This window comes from Hypanus sabinus, chromosome 11 (assembly GCF_030144855.1).
Source record: "Hypanus sabinus isolate sHypSab1 chromosome 11, sHypSab1.hap1, whole genome shotgun sequence".
In the NCBI taxonomy this organism is placed as follows: domain Eukaryota; kingdom Metazoa; phylum Chordata; class Chondrichthyes; order Myliobatiformes; family Dasyatidae; genus Hypanus; species Hypanus sabinus.
Genome location: NC_082716.1, coordinates 67080168 through 67087718, shown reverse-complemented (window position 1 = coordinate 67087718; position 7551 = coordinate 67080168).

Below are 7551 nucleotides of genomic sequence, written 5' to 3'. Positions count from 1 at the left end.
CACCATTCCACTAATTGACATATCTCACTCCTGTTCGCCCTCTTGTCACCACCTGAGATTCTACCAACAATGGTTATATTGTCAGCTAATTTGTAGATGGTATTTGAGCTATGCCTAGCCACACAGTCATATGTATACATAGAGTAGAGCAGTGGGCTAAGCACACACCCCTGAGGTGCACCAGTGTTGATCGTCAGTGAGGAGGATATGTTATCACCAATCCTCACAGTTAAGAAGTCGAGGATTCAATTGCTGAGGGAGATACAGAGGCCCAGGTTCTGTAAGTTAAGCAACACACAGTGCAGTCAACCCAGGCAAGAGAGGTCTTTGAAGAGCATAGCTTTGCATAACAAGACAAGATAAAGATGCAAACAAAGGATTCTATGGTTACACTATTGGTCAGTTACTTTACTAATTCTGAAGCATTAATGGTTATTAATGTGTAAATTCCATTGGCTATTAATACCTGTATTATGGTAGTGTGGTTGGTGTCTGATTTTGCAAAAAAAGAATTTTAAAATCTACAAGGATACCGATTGGTCAATATTTATGTCCGACTAGTCAACTTCTGTATAAGAATAGCATTTGTTTGTTTAGACTTTAGGACAGGTTGGTGACAGAGGCCAGACTGTGCTCCCTAAATAAAATGGATTGAGGAATGAGTGCTGGTCTTCAGAGTCCAGTTAATTGCTACAACAGTTCCACAGAAAATGATTCCCTAAGGTAAGTAGAGTTTCTCCGAAAGAAAATGGTGCCAGCGAACAATGCAACCAGAGGTGACATCCTTCAGACGCATCATGAAGCTGCCTCTTTCACTTCTTTTGCATCTTCTTTCTTTTTCCAATGTGGTTCTGCTACTGTTGGAGCCTCTGGTCTACATTTTGGTGGAGTGTCTTCAGGCCAATTGAGCGATCTGGCATTTTGCTGTCTCCGAGGATGTTCAGTGAGTTTTCAGGCGAAGCTTCTGGCCTGGAGACAGGGAGCGAGCCAATGATCGACTCCATTTCTTGCCAATCTCGCTGATCAAAGTGTCGAGGAAGATCAAAATCATTGAGGCAAGAGCGAAAGGCAAGCGGGTGTTCAGTGCCACCTGCCAGCCTCTCGCTCACTGACGCCAGATGAAGGTGCCCGTATCCCTTCCTCTTGGTCGCAGCTCCCAGAAGAAATTCCCAGTGTTCGAATGGTCTCTCTCTCCCTCTTGCTCGATGCTGCCGGAGTCCTAGGTCTTGGGCAAGGTTTAATCGAGGGGGTTTGTGGATTGGACTCTGTAGTTCATGTTATGTCGTGCTTCTGGCTTTTGGTCTTTCTGATTGGAGCTGCTGCAGGTAACAAACAAAGTTGCACCAGATTAAAACGAACTGAATATGCCTGGACTCTTTTGATTTTGTGTTTCTGTGATGGCTGCACGCTTGGTTTTTTTTTTGTACATGTGGGGGGGGGGGGGGTTGATGTTTTGTTTTGAACAGGATCCATGGGTTTCTTTGTTTCATGGCTGTCTGTGGGAAAGACGAATCTCAGAGTTGTATTCTGCATACATACTTAGATAATAAATGTACCTGGAATCTTTGGATCTTTACTGAGACGCTTACTTGTAGTACAGTGTGCTCACTGGATATGAACTCAAGTGACAAACATTTAATGGAATTGGGCATATTGTTGATTGGAGAGAGAATAGAGAATATGAGCTAGCTATTCCCTTGGAGAATCCGAATATGAAAGAGAGAAAGTTCTGCTCTTGTATGTTTCAAATGTGCTCACAAATTACTCCTCAAAATAAAACATTGTTGCTAAATCAGGTTATGTTGTGCATGTTTAAAAATTTTATATAACCATATAACAATTACAGCATGGAAACAGGCCATCTTGGCCCTTCTAGTCTGTGCCAAACGCTTACTCTCACCTCATCCCACTGGCCTGCACTTAGCCCATAACCCTCCATTCCTTTCCTGTCCATATACCTATCCAATTTTACTTTAAATGACAATACCAAACCTGCCTCTACCACTTCTACTGGAAGCTCGTTCCACACAACTACCACTCTCTGAGTAAAGAAATACCCCCTCGTGTTACCCCTAAACTTTTCCCCCCAACTCTCAACTCATGTCCTCTTGTTTGAATCTCCCCTACTCTCAATGGAAAAAGCCTATCCACATCAACTCTTATCTATCCCCCTCATAATTTTAAATACCTCTATCAAGTCCCCCCTCAACCTTCTGCGCTCCAAAGAATAAAGACCTAACTTGTTCAACCTTTCCCTGTAACTTAGGTGCTGAAACCCAGGTAACATTGCCCATGTAAAATAAAACTTAGTATTATTTTTAAAGTTTTTTTTCTCAGTTAATTTTCCTTTCAACATCACATTTTCCCTGAAAGGACCAATGCAAGATCAATGAGGCTCTCTCGGAACTAGGAATTGGTAAGTACTTCTGTTTGCAGGACAACAATACACTGTATATACTCTCTTCTATTTAATAATCTCTACTTTGCATAAGAGATTCCACATTATAGGATGTAATCATATATAATCAATTTAAAGTAACTATCAATATGATGTAACTCCTTTCTGAATATTATCTCTACTATATGTAAACATTCCTCCAATGCAGGAAATAAGCAGTTTTTATGGATTCAAAAGTATAGTGGAAAATATACTTTTCAGGTAGTTACTCTGAATTAGGAAGATTTTAGGATTAATTTACACAAAATTAGCTTATCTCAATTAGAATAAACCCTGGAATAATCCTTTGTGGCTGTCTGGGGAACAGAAGTTGTTGGATACTACTCCACAGTGGAAAATTCTAGAAAATATATACGTGGGTAATTTGCAGTCTGTGCAATAGGAGACAATAGGTGGTATTTAGAAGATAGAATAGTACAACATAGTATAGGCCCTTTGGCCCACAATGTTTTAACCTGCTCCACGAACAATCTAACCTTTCCCTCCCACACAGCCCTCCATTTTTCTTTCGTTTGTGTACCTCTCAAAGAGGCTCTTAAATGTCTCTAATATACCACCACCCTTGACAATGTGTTTCATGCACCTTTAAAGTGTGTCTTTCATATTAGCATCGCCACCCTAGGAGACAGGTGCTGACTGTCCACTCTCTTCCTCCTATCATCTTATACACCTCTATCAAATCACCTCTCGTTCTCCTTCACTCCAAAGAGAAAATCCTTAGATTACTCAACTTCTCATAAGACATGTTCTTTAATCCAGGGAGCATCTTGGTGAATCTCCTAAGACTGCCACATCCTTCCTATAGAGAGGTGCCCAGAACCCTAGGAGATTCACCAAGAGGCCATGTAACAAGCATATGGTTTGAAAGGTCATGCTGCAAGAGTGGTCTAGAGACTTATAGAGTTGAAACATTACCTCACTACTCTTGATCTCAGTCCCTCAACTAACAAAGACTGACACATCATACGTCATCCTTAACCATCCTATAACTTGCATGGCAACTTTGAGGAGTCTATGGATTTGGACCCAATGTCTCTCTGTTCCTCCACACTGCTAAGAATCCCACTGCTAACTTTGTACTCTGCCATCAGGCTTGACCTTTCAAACCACATGCTTGTTACGTGGCTTTTTAAAATTCTATATTTTATTATAAGAAACAAAATATACAAACCCCATTTCCAGAAAAGTTGGGATATTTTCCAAAATGCAATAAAAACAAAAATCTGCAATATGTTAATTCATGTGCACCTTTATTTAACTGACAAAAGTACAAAGAAAAGATTTTCAATAATTTTACTGACCAACTTAATTGTATTTTGTAAATATACTCAAATTTAGAATTTGATGGCTGCAACACACTCAACAGAAGTTGGGACAGAGTTAAAATAAGATTGAAAAGTGCACAGAATATTCAAGTAACACCGGTTTTGAAGACTCCACATTAAGCAGGCTAATTGGTAGCAGGTGAGGTATCATGACAGGGTATAAAAGTAGTGTCCATCAAAGGCTCAGTCTTTGCAAGCAAGGATGGGTCGTGGCTCACCCCTTTGTGCCAAAATTCATGAGAGAATTGTTAGTCAGTTCAAAAGGAACATTTCCCAATGCAAGATTGCAGAGAATTTAGGTCTTTCAACATCTACAGTACATAATATTGTGAAAAGATTCAGAGAATTCAGAGACATCTCAGTGCGTAAAGGACAAGGTTGGAAACCACTGTTGAATGTACGTGATCTTCGAGCCCTCAGGCGGCATTGCCTAAGAAACTGTCATGCTACTGTGTCAATTATAGCCAACCAGGCTCGGGAGTACTTCGGAAAACCATTGTCACTTAACACAGTCCGTTGCTGCATCCAGAAATGCAACTTGAAACTTTATTACGCAAGGAGGAAGCCATACATCAACTCTATGCAGAAATGCCGGCGAGTTCTCTGGGCCCGAGCTCATCACAGATGGACAGAAAGACTGTGGAACCGTGTGCTGTGGTCAGATGAGTCCACATTTCAGCTAGTTTTCGGAAAAAATGGGTGTCAAGTTCTCCATGCCAAAGATGAAAACGACCATCCTGATTGTTATCAGCAAAAGATGCAAAAGCCAGCATCTGTGATGGTATGGGGGTGCATCAGTGCCCACGGCATGGGTGAGTTGCATGTATGTGAAGGTACCATTGACTCTGAGGCGTATATTAGGATTTTAGAGAGACATATGTTGCCATCAAGGCGACGTCTCTTCCCGGGACGTCCATGCTTATTTCAGCAGGACAATGCCAGACCACATTCTGCATGGGCTACAACAGCGTGGCTTTGTAGACACAGAGTGTGTGTGCTTGACTGGCCTGCTGCCAGTCCAGATCTGTCTCCTATTGAAAATGTATGGCGCATCATGAAGAGGAGAATCAGACAACGGAGACCACAGACTGTTGAGCAGCTGAAGTCTTATATCAAGCAAGAATTGACAAAATTTCCAATTGCAAATCTACTACAATTAGTATCCTCAGTTCCAAAATGATTAAAAAGTGTTATTAAAAGGAAAGGTGATGTAACACAATGGTAAATGTGCCTCTGTCCCAACTTTTGTTGAGTGTGTTGCAGCCATCAAATTCTAAATTAGTGTATATTTACAAAATACAATTAAGTTGGTTAGTAAAACTATTGAAAATCTTTGCTTTGTAACTTTGTCGGTTAAATAAAGGTTCGCGTGAATTAACATATCACAGATTTTTGTTTATATTGCATTTTGATAAAAATCCCAACTTTTCTGGAAATGGGGTTTGTACTTAATCTAAGAAATAAAATAAGAAATAAAATATACTTAATCTAATTTATATTGTTTCAGGCATAAAAATGTCCTGGCAATAACAAGTATCTTCCTCAGTGGGGAGCTTAATTTGTTTGGAAGTTTTCCGTACTGTAATTAGAATTAACACTGAAGGCCACTAAAATATCACTGGAGCCAAGAATTACTGAAACAAAGTATTAGAGGCTGCCAGATATTTTTGGCACAAGAAAAGAAACAGAATAAGCCAGAAAAAGCTAACCAGATAATAACATCTTTTTTTTTAATTTTTTAAATGCAGCAATATCTATTTAACAAAACCTGAGAAAACCTGTATGGACCCTCCAACCTGTATCAAAGGACAAGCTTTATACTTTGAAACTTAGATACCATTGAAAACAAGACCTGACAAGACAAAATTAGACAAATGGCCTTATAACAGTGTGGACCAAGGCCCCTACTCTCTATATGGATGAGAGTGCAGACCCCTGCAGGTCCACATTTACTCTTGCCTTTAGTAGAAGAAGTACACATCTCTCACAGTAGCAGAAGCAGTTTACCAAATAACAAGCGTGTGGTTAAAGCAGATGTGGGATACTCCCTGCTGAGAACAATGTCGGGCAATCTGAAAGCAGTTCTAGCACAATATCTTCTTGCCCCTCACTACATTATCATAACTACCTCCATAAAACAGAAATTCTGGAAGAACTCAGCCAAGTAGGCAGAATCGGTGAAAAGAGGAAGCAGTTATATTTCAAGTGGGTAACCTTCCCGAACTGAGGGAGGAATGAAAGGTTTCGGGTTTTCAAAGCAGAGCTGAGCAGAGGAGTAAAGTCTTGGATAAAAGACTGTTTGGAGATGGGTTAAGGCAGATCAGTTGATCTCATTGACATAATTAGTGCTTTCACGCTGATTGCCAGTATGTGCAAAAAGGGTGCAAACAGGCTATAAGCACGATAGTGGAAAATGACAAGAGAGGACTGTTTACCAGAACTTTAAGAAATAAATTCAGTGAGGCAAGAGCAGGCTGAAACAATAGGCACAATGTCTGCTGGAGGCTGAAGGAGATGGCTTGTTCTGGGGTTAGAGGACTGTGCATTTGAGCGGGAGGTGGGGGGGGACGGGGGGACGAGGCTTGTTTTGCTGTTGTTGCTTTTCTCTTGGCATGTTCTGATCTGTTCTGTCCTGTGTTGTGCTGCTGGACATTGTGAGGATGCTTTGTTGAAGCTGGAATGTGCGGTGGTACTCGCAGGCTGCCCCCAACACATCCTCGGACGTATTGGTTCAATAGATACAATACATCTCACTGTACGTTTCAATGTACTGCACATGTGATGAATTAATCTGAATCTGAGCTGCGGTAAGAGTGAGAGTAAGCGTTCAGCACGGAATAGAAGGGCCAAGATGGTCCGTGCTGTAATTGTTATATGGTTATACGGTAAGAAATCAGCTCTGAGTTCTCCAGCAATCAACAAATGCCATGTTACTAATCCAGCTGAGAAGCCGGTCACATTAACTAAGGCTCAAACTGTGTATCTCGAAGCAGTTTTATTGATTTTATAAACATTTATAAGCATTTAAATTTACTGATTAAATGAAATGTAAAACCTTTTGAAGATCATTTCTAAAGACCCTATGTTCAGGCAAGGAAAATAAACACGTATAAAATAATTTTTCAGGTCCAAATAATTTGCTAAAAAGTAATTATTGTAAACTCTCATCCCTGATTATATGTGATGTAAATAAGTTTGTGCACTACTAATGTCCAATTACCTAGTAAATATGTTAAATTTACTCCCATTCAATCTATTTCCCAAATATTTGAACAGTGCAGACTGTGTGGGGACACTATCAGTGACAACTTTGATCTTTGTGTTAAGATTTGTATTTGCAAAAATTCTGAAGTTGCATTTAGTTTTACAGAGCAGTGATGGCACTTGCCAGTAGATTCATTATCATTATTATAGTGAATTCTTGCTTCTCATATTGCAATGTACTCCTACAAACACTATTCAAAACAATATGTATTTTGATTAAATATCTAAATTTAGATTTGTGAAAATATAGTAAATAAGTACAGAATCTGAACCTGTGTACAGTTTAGAGCTTTGAAATTACAGACAATGCTTGGTGCTACTTTATGATTATACTATTTCCCACAAATTTTGGCAATTTTATTTATTGATATGAGCATCAGCTGTCTATGAGCTGTGTGTCCTTGGCGCCTGATCACTTTAATAGTAGGATTAATAACCATGACACAATTATTGCAGTTCTTCAGGGAATCAGTCTGTAGCTGATAACCAGGAAATGACGCATTG